At 32.8% G+C, this 16567-nt stretch overlaps 1 protein-coding gene and 1 long non-coding RNA gene across 2 annotated transcripts in view; one reads left to right on the top strand and one right to left on the bottom strand.

Annotated features, from left to right (window-relative positions):
• The window catches only part of LOC106474274 (obg-like ATPase 1), a 24404-nt gene that overhangs the window by 1407 nt on the left and 6430 nt on the right, over nucleotides 1-16567 (bottom strand). The window lies entirely within an intron of this gene.
• On the top strand, nucleotides 10730-15436 carry LOC111089682. The gene is made up of 3 exons (XR_002613916.1): nucleotides 10730-10852; nucleotides 12066-12083; nucleotides 15293-15436. It is a non-coding gene; the product is annotated as an uncharacterized LOC111089682 (long non-coding RNA).

The following is a 16567-nucleotide window of genomic DNA, read 5'->3' as shown; positions in this document are numbered from 1 at the left end:
AAATCTGGTTCCTTTCTACATTCAGATAAACAGATTCACACTTACCACAACTCTGGTTTCTTTCTGCATTTAGATAAACAGATTCACACTTACCACAACTCTGGTTTCTTTCTACATTTAGATAAACAGATTCACACTTACCACAACTCTGGTTCCTTTCTACATTCAGATAAACAGATTCACACTTACCACAACTCTGGTTCCTTTCTACATTCAGATAAACAGATTCACATTTACCACAACTTTGGTTCCTTTCTACATTTAGATGAACACTTTACATAACCTTGGTTTCTTTCTACATTCATATTTGCAACATGAAAAGGTTTAACGTACTACTTTAATATCATAACATTTTTATATTTTAATGCTAATACAAAAAGGTTACTGATGCACAACAAAAAACTTAAAACATTTCTAAAAATGACACTTATAAATGAAAGAAAAGTAGTTTCAGCAGTCTTGTATTTGGTGAAGGTTTGAATAATATATTTTGTTTAAGCATTCTTTAAACTACGAGAATTGTAAGAAATAAAAAAATTATCAACGCCATTCCTGTTAGCCATCAATAATTACCAGAGTGTTATAAACATCTTGATATAATGGTAAAGTAGTTTCGACAATCGCTAAAGTTTCTTTGGAAACTTTTTTTTTCCACATGGTCATTCACAATTTGGCTGAATTCAAATTTTTGAATTACACGTGATTTTTTAAATTTCACCACAAGCTACTCGATGACTATCTGCGCTAGCCGTTCCTAATTTTGAAGTAACAGACTAAAGCTAACCAATACTCTTTTACCAACGAACAGTGGGTTTGACTGTCACATTATGGGGCCGTCACGGCTTGAATTGACGAGTGCCCTAACCACTTGGCCATGCGAATAGTAATACTTAGATTACTTTCAAATATCACAGTTGACATTACATGTTTTGGAAAAAAGTTAACTACACGGTATATACATTCTTTAAAGAAGTTCAACACCTATGTGTATTTTACAAGGCCTTATCTTGAAAGTCAAAAGAATGTTTAAAACAATGCCGTCAAGTGGCGTCCTCTAGTATCCGTATGCTTAATTAATATTTTATGACGTTTAAGTAAGTTTTTAAAATAAAGCCTTACAATAAAAAGGATAACGATACTTAAGATAAACAACCTTGTTTATCTAATCAACTACTATATCCGTTGTTTATCTTAAGTATCTTTAAAGCCTTCATATTTTTAGCCTAGGTAGCCAGGGCGCATCCCCACAAGGCAGTTTCAACCAGTCCACCAAGCATATATTAAACATAGTTATTTGGTTGTTTTGAATTTCGCGCAAAGCTACACGAGAGCTATCTGCGCTAGCCGTCCCTAATTTAGCAGCGAAAGACTAGAGGGAAGGCAGCTAGTCATCACCACCAACCGCCAACTCATGGGCTACTCTTTTACAAACGAATAGTGGAATTGACCGTCATATTATAACGCCCCACGACTGAAAGGGCAAGAATGTTTGGTGGTTCGGAGATTCGAAACCGCGACCCTCAGATTGCGAGTCTAGCGCCTAACTACTTGGCCATGTCAGGCCGTTAAACATACAAAAGTTGAAACCAAAAATAGAGTTTATCGTCCTATTGACGTTGAGGCTCAGTTGTTTAATACCAATAACCTTGGAAAAGCCATGATAAATTTTTAAATAGATAATTTAAAGCACTTCAAAATACTACCACAAGCACGTAATTGGACAACCTGACTCTGGTTTAGGTGATCTTATTTAACAGTTCAATTTCAAAATTAATAAACAAATACTAATTTTTTTTTTCTTAGAATAAATCTGTGGAATATATTTTAAAATATTATTCATCAATCAGTAAATACCAGCCAATTTAAACACATTTAACGGCCGAAAATAACGCATACCCAACTGATTATTTGTTTGCTTGTAGTTAAACACTAAGCTTCACAGTGGGCTGTCTGTGCTTGCCCACTACGGGTATCGAATCCCGATTTTTAGTGCTATAAGCCTCCGGACTTTCCGCTGTGTTACTTATTAAGGGGCTCCATCTAGTGTAACAATGCATTCCTATCTCCATAAATAAGCACGTAAGAACAGTGGATTTAGTTAACTATGCTTATTATCGGGCTAAATATTCGGTTCCTTGGTAGGAAGCTGGATTTGATTAGAAGTTTCAGATTCATTTCTTTACACTGCACTGTAACGCTATTAAGAAAGTTTATATTTAACAAATCACAGAAAATTATGATAACTCAAATCTGCACAAATTATTTCTAAGCCCCATATACGTTATGCCAGTAAACACAGATCACAAATAAAAGGACATTATATTTTTTAACGATTCCGGTAAGCTCTGTATCAGGTTAACTTAGTGATTTGTACCAAAGATAACTGACAAATAGTGGTAATATCATGGAGTATATGAACGATGTTGGAGTATATGAATAATGTTGAAGTATATGAATAATGAGGTATATTACTTTTTTAAAGATCAACAACAATTTACGAATTTCTTTTTGAACTGACTTTCAATAAATTTGGACTTGATATCAGGGCCTATTAACGTTTCGGTTTCACAACACCGACTTGTAACAAGTGTAGACTCAACATTAGAACCATTAACGTTTTTCGGTATGACAAACTAACATTAACCTCAAAACTGTTAAAGTTTCGTTATCAGAAAACTGACTCGCAACAAGTTTAAAGTTAACCTCAGAACCACTAACGTTTCGGTTTCACAAAAGTGTACCTATAACAAGTTCAGACTTCATATCAGAACCATTAACGTTTCTGTATGTAAACCTGTGGAACTGGACTCATAAAGACACGAGGAAATCATCCAACTCAGAGACCCCTAAAGTGCAGATTGAATTACAAATTACTGACCAGAGGGAAGGCAGGCAGTTAGAAGCACCCTCCGCCATAAGTTTTATCAAGCTCTATGAACCGAATAAGATTGTCACTTTTTATAAGGCGCCAACAGCTGAAAGCGTGATCAGCGGGATGACGTCTATAACCCATTCTTTGATAAGTAGCCAAACACTAGGACACGCAAGCTAATTAAAACATGATTATTATCTAAACTAAATTAATCAGCTTAAGTTAAACATGTGATTAAAAGATTACAGGATATATATTTGTCGAAAAACTCAATAATAATTGTATGAAACAGCACAAGAGAGTAGTAGACATGCAGAAAGACTGGGAAATAATGACGTAAGGAGAGAATAGTATACATGCAGAAAGACCGGGAAATAATGACGTCAGACTAAGAACAAGAGGGGAGAGAATAGTAAACACGCAGAAAGACCAGGAAATAATGACGTCAGACTAAGCACAAGATGGGAGAGAGTAGTAGACACGCAGAAAGACCGGGAAATAGTGGAATCAGACTGAGCACAAGAGGGGAGAGAATAGTAGACATGCAGAAAGACCGGGAAATAATGACGTCAGACTAAGCACAGGAGAGGAGAAGAAAGTGGTAGATATGCAGAAAGCCCAGGAAATAATGACATCAGACTGAGCACAAGAGGGGAGAGAATAGTAGACACGCAGAAAGACTGGTAAATAATGACGTCAGACTGAGCACAATAGGGGAGAGAATAGTAGACATGCAGAAAGACTGGTAAATAATGACGTCAGACTAAGCACAAGAGGGGAGAGAATAGTAGACATGCAGAAAGACTGGTAAATAATGACGTCAGACTAAGCACAAGAGGGGAGAGAATAGTAGACATGCAGAAAGACTGGTAAATAATGACGTCAGACTGAGCACAAAAGGGGAGAGAATAGTAAACATGCAGAAAGACCAGGAAATAATGATGTCAGACTAAGCACAAGAGGGGAGAGAGTAGTAGACATGCAGAAAGACCGGGAAGTAATGACGTCAGACTAAGCGCAAGAGGGGAGAGAGTAGTAGACAGAAAGACCGGGAAGTAATGACATCAAACTCAGCCTAAGAGAGAAGATGCGTTCGAATCGAAGCGGAACGCACCGGAACGTCGTTCCGGCACTTTTTGGAACCTTTTTGACAACAAAATATAAAATCTTTTTTTACAACAAACTAAGTTCGAATATGACCATACACGTGAAAACGTATCAAAGAATATCGCCTCGTTCTGGGATATTGTGACAGTAAACTCCAGCTGTATGAGCGTTAAACGGAATGAAACATTGGGTCCTTTTTACCATTTATTGTAAGTGTGCAACATTTTCCATAGACGTGATTTAATTTCCATTTCCCTTTAGGCTTGATAAACACCGGATGCGAAAGAAGCAAATAAATAAACAATCCTATTATTTTAGATGAATTAATAATAAAGCTGTACTGTATATATTTTTATTTGGTCTGTTACATCAAAAGTCCATTGGGTTATTATAATTGACGCCCTTGTAGCACTAATCTACAGCACAGTATGATCAGCTGAGTAGCTTAACGATAGTAACAGTGGATAAAATATTGTGAAATGTCTTCCAATCAGAAATCACAGTTTTCGAATGTAAATAGTTTTTAAACTTTCGTTTTGTCTGTTTTCGTTTTAATTTTCTTTAACTAAAAAACACTGATAAAGGTGCGTTATCTGTAGTTAATTTTCAATTGTTGAAACCGAATGGTGTGGGTTCTGGCGGGGGACTCAACCACTAAAGGAGGAGACTGGTGGCCACGTGCACAAAGACCAGGAAATAATGATATCACAATGGGCACGAGAGAACAGAGAGTAGTGGTCATGCATACTATTTATTTATTGATTTAGGCGAACTTCTTTAATTATTATAAAAACCCGCACTTTTATTTCTTGAGATTTGTTTATTGTTTGTTTATTTGTAATTAAGCACAAAGCTACACAATGGGCTATCTGTGCTCTGCCCACCACGGGTATCGAAACCCGGATTCTAGCGTTGTAAGTCAGCAGACATACCGCTGTGCTACTGGGGGGGGGGGATTTCTTGAGATAGTTGAGCTATTAAAGATTTGTATAAATTACTCCGATACATTGTTAGCTGTCGCAAGCAAATTCTACGATGGCGCTACAGTTAGTTTTGTTCCATAATCCATTGTTAACATTATAAAACTATATATCTATCGTTTTCCATACCATACTTAGAATACTAATATCGAACAATCTCTTCTAAAACAAACTTATTATGATGAGGTAAGTGCTAATCATTGTTTCAATATTCTCAAAATTGGTCCAACTAATGAGGACCTTATTTCAATATTCTCAAACTTGGTTTAACTAATGAGGATCTTATTTCCTCCGGATGTCAAGGCACTTGATGCAATCCTGTTTCAACCAGAAACTTCATAATAATATTTATTCCATAAAAATATAAGCGTTACACATTCGGAGACTTCAGAATGAATTACTATAATAAAACTAGATGGCGCAACCATACCAAGAATCGCCAATTATCATCTACATTAAATTCAGGAGAAATAAATGCTTTCCAAAATGTATCAGTGAAGAAATGCGCTTTCCATAACACAACGGTCGTAATTTTGGTTTGTTTAATGTTAAGCGCAAAGCTACACAATGGGCTATCTGTGCTGTACCCACTAAGGTTATCGAAACCCGGTTTTTTGTGTTATAAGTCTACATAGATACAGCTAAGCTACCAGGGGAGTGTAATTTTGGACATGAAGATAAATGACTGAGCGAACGTTGTAAGGTGTTCAGTTTCAAGTTCCATGTAGGCCTTGTTTATGGAAGCTCAGAAATAACACATTTTAAATTCAAATCTACGTCCATCCATTATTATTTATCATAACTATCACATTTCGTTTATTAAATATATATACATATTCAAGCATAACTGTAAAACCACCACAGTAAAATAAAATGGAGAATTACACTGGTTAATTTAGGGTCTTTGTACCATTAGGGGCGGATCTCGCTCTAGTAAATCCCTGTACTTATTTGTAGTGATCTAGGGAGCTTGATTCAGTGACAAACCTTTCCACAGCAGACTTGAAAAACGGGTTATACAGATATACAAGATATGTGATTACTCCATTTGTAGTGATCTAGGGAGCTTGATTCAGTGACAAACCTTTCCACAGCAGACTTGAAAAACGGGTTATACAGATATACAAGATATGTGATTACTCCATTTGTAGTGATCTAGGGAGCTTGATTCAGTGACAAACCTTTCCACAGCAGACTTGAAAAACGGGTTATACAGATATACAAGATATGTGATTACTCCATGTTTATTATGACGTGTTACGAAACAAAACACCTATAACACTACATAAGTTCTTGTGGTGAAATCGTTTCGCTTTCAGAGAAGCTTCCAAATATGGGAAACATGTGAAGAATGTTACTGCTTAATCGTAAATAGAATCCATTCTTCGAAATAAATATGACTAGGCCATACCGCGTGTATACGAGTTAATTTAGTATATATTGTTCTCTGTGTGTGTGTGTGGTCGAAGCAACATTCTTCTGAAGACAATCTAATATATAGAAATTTCGTCTGTAAAAAATACAACTACTACATATATGGATTTTGTATGTAAACAATACAACTACTACATATATGGATTTTGTATGTAAACAATATAACTACTACATATATGGATTTTGTATGTATGTAAACAATACAACTACTACATATATGGATTTTGTATGTAAACAATATAACTACTACATATATGGATTTTGTATGTAAACAATATAACTACTACATATATGGATTTTGTATGTAAACAATATAACTACTACATATATGGATTTTGTATGTAAAAATAGCAGCTAACACTACTGTAGTTGCAGTTGACATATTATTATTATACACTCTTCTACTTAGTTTCATTCACCAGATTTTATTAATAATTACTAATGTAGTATTTTCGTGTTATCACTTCGGAATCAAGAATTCTAACTCACTGGTTCGCCAGTTCTTCTGAATGATGGTAAAGTTAACTCAACAAAATAATAACTAATAATATATGGTTTATATAAGTAAGTAAAATAATCATAACCTTAATTCTGAAGTGCTGTGACTTAATAAATAAAATGGGTGACAAATGACACTTCATTAAATTAATCTAGTTCACAGACGTTGGAAAGCGATTTGCTAACAAAAATAGCGTTTCGATCACTGTTAAGTCTATCGTATCCTAGCCGGTAGGAAGAGCCCTGACACTGGGCAATGGATATAGCAGATACAGTACGGTTAACTTATCATTTTAAACTCTTCTTGAATTTCAAAAGTTCTTATTAACAATTAATATTTGTAGTTTTTGTCTACAAACCATGCAACTAAAATCTGCTCAAAACTAGCTATTCAGGAAAACACAAAAGTCCCAACAGCAATGACATTCATTTAAACGTGCTACAACACAGCACGTGTCCAATTAGAAAAGAACCTATGTATAAACACAACGATACACATGAGTTTTATAAAATATAAACGTGTGTTGAAGTTTACTACGTCTCAGAATGAGCTCAGTACACATACACTGAGGTTGTACTAAGCCTAATGCTTTTACTTCAGGCCGGTACGCTGAAAATAACAATCTAATTGTTTCTTTTCATTTATAGCGTCTAATTTTCGGCATAGCTTCGGTACTATTGGCTTGTGTATGGGGGGTGCCTTTTAGGTTTCGCGATAGGAGGTCACGTGGTCTCCAGCGAGAACTGTGTTAGGTACTGAGGTGAATAATTACAAACAACTTCAGGCACTGACTTAACAAACACGTTCATTTGTTAGTTTCTTCTTTATTCAAATTAGCGGTTGACTTTACACGAGGGGGGGGGACAACCTTGCCGTATTTTGTTTATTTAAGTAATTAATCGTGTTGTTACTATCTCCTCTCAAAATAATTACTTAGCGAACACGGTCCTAAGCACCGCATCTACTTCGCCACCACTGCGGATACTTGTCGAGTTAAAAACACTAGACGCGTGTTTCCTTGTATTCTAAACAAATCCACGAGGGCAGTTGTAGACTTGGAGACGCCGGGTAAATAGCCCGCCAGCAGAAACATGTACCCAGCGGGTTTCGCACCTTTCTGGCACCGATCCCCGATAATAGATCATTGCGAGTCGAAGGTTGGCGGCTGGTTAATTTGTTACCAGCGGCTTTTGTTCTTGCCGATACAACATTCCGCCATAGTTTGGGGTGAACAAACAAACACAAAAAATTTCCTTTGTATTTTGCGGGTTAAACAAGGCTCGTTTTCCCATTAAAGAACATCTAGAAACGAGGGGTTATCTCCCGGTTGATTGAGTTTTAACAATCCACGTTCTTCACCTGTTTCACGTTTGGAATATTTTTATGAAACAGATAAGAAGGTGAATTGTTAAAAACGTTTAGATGCGTTGACATGTCAATATTTCTATAACGTGAAACAGATGGACGTGAATTGTTCAGACCGCTTAGATGTGTTGACGCGAACGTGAATTGTTTAGACGCGTTAACACGTTGATTAGTTTTATCACTATGGAATATTTTTATGGTGTAAACGCGTTCATGCAGTTGTATCACTTCCCGTTCTTCATCCGTTTCCCGTCATATCTAAACGTATAAACCTGTACGGAAGACGTTTTTGTTGTGAGAAGAGTCTCACCGTATTCAGTAAACTTGAAATATTACTTGTGCGAACTATATCAAGAATTCGCTTAAACTACGTTTTATTTAATCTTCGACCCTTAGATGACCGGTGAGTGTTTCACATATTTTGTTGTCTTATGTGGAAGAAAGTTACCTCAATACGAGAGTATTAACAGACAGGAAAGCTGGATACAAATAAACTAAATATGTGTTTAAATTATAATAAATACTGAAAAACAACGTTTTTTATCTACACAATAAAAACTTTATCGAACTTTAAAATAGAAATATCACTCTACACGTACATGTTTCTTCGACGTGATCTACGTCATCCTCAGGAGTAACTTACAAGATTATTTTATACTTCCCCCTTGTTTAACAAAAATGCAAATTCAGTTTAAAATATCACATTAAAATCTGTTTATGAAAAAAACAAAAACAAAAAACTCTAAGTTTACTTTATGTTCCAGGTTTAACAAGTCAATTATATAAAGTATTTAAAAAGTATCAGAATTTTTACCCTATCTTCAAACCAATAAATAAGATAAAAGATATGATAGCGAATGCTAAAGACAGAATAGAATTAACAGATAAGACAGGTATATACAAGATAGAATGTGAATGTGGTAGTGTTTATATTGGTCAAACTAAAAGAATAAAATAGAAATGTCAGCTATAGCCGAACATGTAAAAACTACCCAACATACAATATTATGGGAAAAAACTTTAGTCTTAGCTCAAAAACTATCCAACATACAATATTATCGGAAAAAACTTTAGTTTTAGCTCAGCCTCAAAGTTTTATATCATTGAATATTAGAGAAATATTAGAAATAATGAAATATAAAAAACAAAAACAAGTATTAAATAGAGATGAAGGACCAGAAATTCAATACGTTGATATATGGCAAGATGTATTATAATTTTTTTTATATTAATGGAAATATGTAAATAACAATGAAGTAATGCGACAAGGGGGAAAGTATAAAATAGTCTTGTTACTCCTGAGGAGGACGTAAATCATGTTGAAACATGTACTTGTAATTGTAGAGAGATATTTTAAAGTGGAAGCTGTACGGCTTCAATAGAGTTTTTATTGTGTAAATATAAAACGTTGTTTTCAATTATTTATTATAATTTAAATAAAAATAAACCAATTGTTTAATTCAAGGAGCTTGTAAAGGAGAAATCTAGTTTAATTAAAAGTTATGTAAAATATTTTACATACTTGAATGTTTTAATCATATTACCTGCTTTTTATTTTATGTTCTGTACATTTTGCATGAAACATATCTATTTTTTGTTGGTACATTTATATTTATCCTAGATGAAAGTGTAAGATTTGTAATTTTTTTTCATTGTTATTTTTCTGAGATATAAAGAGGTTATAAAATAGAACTTTTCCTTTGGGAACAAGAGTATAGGTGTTTATAAAGCTTTATTTCCTCTTTTCTCTTCTTTATATTTGTGGCTTGGTTGAGAACTTATGTCTACAAACTGAGGTACATTTGATTTACTATATAGGAAACAAAAGAGTGTAAAGAGTGGGAGCAATAAGAAAATTATTTTGTTGTTGCTGAAGCTGTAGGCATGAAACTAGCATCAATATATTCCTAACAGTAAATAATTTATTGTTAGCAACAAAATTAAAATAACAATTAAAGATGATTCAAAACAACTTTAAAATAAGGTTGTAATTATTAAAATTTCAACACAATATTTGATATAAGTTTAGCACAAATTGATCATAACTTGGGCAAAAAACAAAGCAGCCACACATGGCTTTTGTATACTAGATATGAAAAATGACCTATTTTACAAAGAGATGTCTTTCTTGCATTTTGTTAGTAATACAAAAACATAAGAAATGAGATATAATCAAAGGCTTTGGTTTTAATTAGTTTACAAATTTTGCACTTTTTAAAAAACGTATTGGCTCACTCTCACAGACTGCAGACTGACACCAACTAACTTGAGGTTGAGAAGCACTAATTTAGGGTACATGTTTGTAGAAGTAAACTTTCCTTAAACTTTGATCATTGTTGTACTAATATAATTATTTTTCTTCCATATTTTTGTCTCCAACTTAAGTTGCTTAATAAAATTAAGTAACCTGTTAGTAATGACTACTGTTAGGAAATTATAATACATACTTTTCTTTCTTTCTCTCTCTCTCTTTTTTGTAGTGTGAAAGTAGCTTCCATTTCACATCCATTAGTAGAACAGGAGCTCTTTCCTTATGCTTCCCAGGTTGCCAGCTGTATGGACAGGCTATTTCCTGGAGGAAGAATGGTGGAAGAGGTATCTGTATTCAAGTTTCTGTATTGTATAATGCTCTGTTTTTTAACTTTATTTTAATTATGTAATTTTAAGCATTACATGATACAAACCCTGTTCCATATAAATATTTGTCTGTATTTTAATAGCATTTTCCTGTGAATATTACATCTTGACATGTTCAATATATCTTTTATTTATAGATTTTAGAGGTAGTGTTTTTCCTGTTATAGTCACAGCCTGGGCTCTCTTGCTCTTGATACACATCTAGTCGAATAGACACCACTTTTATTGCAAAGCAGCCCCAAATGTATTGAGATTTTGGGTCTGTCCTTTCTATATCTTAAGCAGTATATCAAAATGTCCCAGTGCAGTATGTTTGGACATAGGTTGGAACTCTGTGTTTCGAAACAGATTCTAAATGTTATTCCATTATTATATTGTCACATACAGTTACCTTAGTCTTTCTTTACATTTTTAAGCTAGTTCTTTCCATTCTATCAGCATACTTGCAATTACCTTGGATCTTTTATATAGAAATTGTAGAGTTAGTATTTTCTTGTACATTGCATATTTACTTTTTTACTGTGAAATTTTAATATCCAGAATTTTATTAACAATCTTTTTTTTTTACATATATTCAAAGAAATTATTAAAATTAGTGTAAAGAAAAAAAAAAAGTTAAGAGGTCAACATTTGACTGGTTTAATTATAACTTTACACCGTCATAACTTATCAAATTGTACCTGCATTTATTTGTTGTTTTCCTATATATTATGATTTTTACACTTACCTAAGATCTCTTTCTGAATTGTGAAGAACTGGTTCATTCCTATTAAATAAAATTGTAGATTTACTTAAATTTTATAAGTTCATACTGAAAGTGTTAATTATGTCCAGTATTTTTAACTATGAACATTTACTGCAGTTCTAACTTTTTTTGATTCATACAACTTTCCCCTTTTCACTAGTTTATTTTTCACATCTAGTTTAGATAATACCTCTCATTAATAAAAAAAAATACACCAAAAATAGTAATACAATGTGCAATTTCAACATATTTTTTGACATAAGATGTTCTGTAATGGTAATGTTTCTCAAGTAACTTAAACTTCTGGTCCATTAAAATTAATAAGAAATGGTAATCTATGTGATTTAGCACAATCTCAGACAACAAGTCAGTGATTTGGTCCAGAGTGCTCGAAAGCTATGTCACAAAACTTCATTGTTTTTCCAGGAAAAAGCAAAGGAAGCTGTAAGTATACTTTTTTTACACACTTGAAACAGGTATACTGTTTTCTCCATAATTGGTAATTGTAGTTGATCAACTTCTACCGAAAAATTGAATGTCATAAAGAGTTGTACAGAACCAACAATGACAGTCTTGGTGAAGATTTTGGTTGTATATTCACACACCTTTTATACTCTTTCCCAGCAAAAAACAAAACAAGTTTTGAGTCTGCCTAACTTTAGAGTTGACTATGTAATAGTAGAGTTTGAAATAAGAAACGAATCCCATACTATTATCAGCTACAGTTTCAAACTACATCATCTCATTAGCCCAACTAGGTCACTGCTTGTGTTCCTTCAATCTACATGATGTGAGAATACTTTTTGAAAAATATGTTGATAAAATAGCAGTTAGTTTATGTAAATGGATCAAACTAATATAGATTTTTTGAACGTTTTGATTGTGCTTTTTTAATATTACTAAAATAATCACATGAAAAGTTGTTCATGTGAAAACCTTGTAATCTTAGGAAATTTATTTTTCAATGTTAGTCTTTTCTGGTTATTTTGTATTTATTAGTTACATTAATATTTCTTTATATGCCTGTTTTGAGATATGGTTCTTCATGTACATAATGTTAATTTATGATTGCAGCATTAATAATGCATTATCTATAAAAGTTCATACAGGCATGGAATAGTCATTTCTGTGTCCAAAAGTTAATAATTTCAGCCCACTCCTGGATAGTACCTAGGCTTTGTATACAAATCTTGTGGTTGCTGATTAGAAATATCAAGAAAGGATAAAAGTTCTTTTCTGACTGGGTATTAAAAGGCTTGCATGCATTGCTGGATTTGATTATTATTAAATATGCTTAAATATTAATCAGCGAAACAGTGTGTAAAAAGAAAAGTCATTCTAGACAAATAAAAAAGAGCATGTTAAAAGAATGATTTATTAAAATTTCTTTTAGTAATAAAATAATATATATATATATAACTATAATAGAATGTGATGTTATGCTATGGGCAATGAGATTAGAACCTATATATTCAGCTCACCATTTCACTTTGCAATGTTGCCATGGCTGGAGCAATTGTTGCAGCCTTTTCTGAGGGAAGATATTCATATTGCAAGATTTTAAAATAATGTAAAGCCAAATAATACAGTATTTCAAGAAACTGACTCTACAATGTCCCTCATGGAAGCAAAAATATTCATACAGCAAAGAATTTATGACATCAATTAACTCTAAAAACACACCCTAAGCTAATCAGGACTAATTTCTTCATCTGCAAGGTAAAAATTATGACTATAAAAGATAATTCTCTGACCTATCGATCTATTGCAATGAAGCTGGATATATATCCTTGTGAAGTTGATATAATAATAACAATTTGAAGTTGAAAAAAGCTCATAAAGCAAACATTTACAATAAAAAATATCAATGTACTTTCCATAAGTAGAACTATCCCGAGAAATATGACATATTAAGTTAAAGAAATTAATATAATGAATCATAGAATATGTAATAGCAACATCACAGAAATTATTGACTTCATTAAAGTTGACAGGTCCTTCCTATCTCAAATGTGTATCTATGAAATTCTTTCATAGAAGGGATTATAATGATGTAGCCGGGGCCAGATTTGATACTCATTATTGAGAATTTAATTTGATAAAAAATATAAAATGCAATACTTTTTTGGTATTCAGGATAATGATTTTTGACAAGTGAGTTCAAATGTAATGTGCAATAAGCAGTAGCTTCTGGAAATGTCTTGCAAAGAATATATTAAACACTAACAACAAAGGAAAACTTGAAATTCAAGAGTGTGCAAAAAAAAGAAAATGTATCCTGTGCAATTATATACACAAAGAATATATTGTACTTCTAAGTACATTTTACAGAATTACTCTAGCAGCTGGAATAGGAGCTGGAAATAGCAAAGAATCCCGGTATTGCACTATTAAAGTGCATATAAAATATTCTTGTGCAATATCCAACAATTCTAGATTACCTGTGTCAATGATCATTCCCATTATATATTCAAGGGATACGAATCCTTAACTCATAATAACTTGCAGAAGTCTTAACTCTTCAGTATGACCTACACCTCAGGGATGCAGTACAGAAAGAAGATCAAGCAAGTATAAGCCTTTACACAGTCACCAATGTGGTATGCAACCTTTGTGTAAGATAGAGGATTACTGCAAGTTTATAACCTTTCATACCCTATTTATGAAGATGCAGACTAAGTAAACACTTTCACAAAATCTTTTAAGAATTAAGTGAATATAGGTACTTAACAATGTCTTAGTTAAGAACTCCTATATTTCACTCTCCACAACTAAAAAATAAAACATTTTGAATAGCACATAATCTTGACATGCCATGTCATTTAGATTTACTAAATAAAAACTTGTGTCTTAAAAACTGCAGATTTAATGAATATCTTTTGGCAAGAAATTCTAGCATTTGAAGAAAACATTATCAATAACCAATACAGTGTGTTCAGAGTAAAGATATTAACCATCATTTATGAGATCATTAAAAATACCAGTAAGGTTTAAATAAGAATCAAGTGTGAAAACAAGTGGATAAAATTAAATTTCAACAATTGGTTCATGTTAAGATCTGTATTTCTGAGTCTTTCGGAAGATTTTACTGAATCAAAATATCCTCTCTTTATATAGTCGTGACATAAAAAGCTCCTGGTAACTTTCCATAAATATTATATACTTTTTTCTCAATTATAGTTAGGGAACATTTGTTTTCAGAATTGTTTCATAAACGAACATGAACTTGGTTCATTTACTGTTTCTTTTTTAATACATGTCTTTTTATATTTTATATACCTAACTTTATACAGCAAAGCTGTGCACTTAACCCTTTCACTGTGGCTGGGATGTATACTTTCCAGTGCACTGAGAAATATATGTCCCAGCCACAGTGAATAGGTTAAGGAAAGTTTTATTGTGGACTTAGCCATTTTAACTAACCAGTTTCATTATATAGACTGTTGACTGCATGTTTAAGTATTTTTCTTCCTTTGCATATTATTATTTTATGTTCATAATAGGTTTTTGCCCTTGTTGGTTAATATTAGTTCTTTTTTTGTCAGATTTTGTTAAAAGGAAATGTGTACTACCCTTCCATGAACAATAAGAATATGTTTGGATGAAAACAGATTTTATTTGTTTATGTATATCATCTTAATTTTTTCTTGCAGCATGTAAGAGCAGATATTGAAGAAAGATTGAGTTCTACTTTATCAGCTATGAGCCTGGAACTTAAAAAGTGCACAGAAATTCAAGGTGTAGTTCATTTTTTGGAGAATAAAGTGGAGCATAGGGTATGTTTTCTGTATTTTTATAGTCATAAATTTTGATTAAGTTTCAGTATTGATTGTTGTTTTTTTTTACTTTTGAATTGTAATTATTTCTGTAAAGTTGTCTCATTTTTCAAAATTAAGTCATATGAAAATAATATAAATAAACTTGAACAGCATAATGTTCTTTTTTAGATAATATTTTTTTTTAACCCTCATCAGCACACCTTTGAAAAGTTATGTTGTGGAACATCTGGGGTCAAACTGGACCCCAGCACAAAATTACCATTATAGTAAGCTCTGGATTGAAATTCCGAAAACCAACTGCATTATTAGGGTTAGCATGTAATACGAACAACATAAAAATATATATGTCTAGAGGAAATTTATTAACAAATCAAGAAGTTACATTGTTCCTCATATACAAATAAGTAGTATTAAGCCATTCCTTATACAAACAGTGTATCAAAAGTTGCCAAACTTTTATTATACTCCTATATTCAAGTCATTATCCACCAATATATGATGAGATTACGACAATACTGCAAAATTGAACTAAAAAAACTTAGTATACGTTGTGGGTCACCTTGGATCCAACCAGACCCCAACACAAATGTATCCTTATCGTAGGCTATGGGTTGGAAATCCAGTAAGCAGGTTATTTACAACAATTATCAAACAAGGTTTCTATAAGGTAGGGCATTATAAGCAGTAATCACAGAGAACACTTGTTGAGGAATGAAATATGCATACATGCTTACCACAATGATGTTATAAGCAAACAGGCCAGATGATACTGTACTATTTTGATGGATTATCCTATATAACAGCCTAAATAGTGAAATAAACATTTAAAAATTTGTTTTGTATGTTATTAGGTGCACTGCATGTATAGTGATGGTCAATGATAGTATGGGGTCTGCCTGCACCCTAGATAAATATTAGATTATAGCTATGTACTCTATCTGCCTGTTTAAAAAACAATAGTGTGGTATTGATCCAATGTTTCTGCTTGACAGTTACATGAATTGATATAAATCTGTAATTATCATGTAAAAAGAAATACAACCAACAAAGTTGTTGGAGCCCAGCCGTGCTGATGAAGATTAATGTGGTTACTTTTCTGTTAGCCCTATCTGGTTGGTAAATTATTTTAATATATATATATATATATAT

This window comes from Limulus polyphemus, unplaced genomic scaffold (assembly GCF_000517525.1).
Source record: "Limulus polyphemus unplaced genomic scaffold, Limulus_polyphemus-2.1.2 Scaffold7015, whole genome shotgun sequence".
Classification (NCBI taxonomy): Eukaryota; Metazoa; Arthropoda; class Merostomata; order Xiphosura; family Limulidae; genus Limulus; species Limulus polyphemus.
The sequence above is the reverse complement of the archived record's forward strand: the minus strand, read 5'-3'. Positions and strand labels throughout refer to the sequence as shown.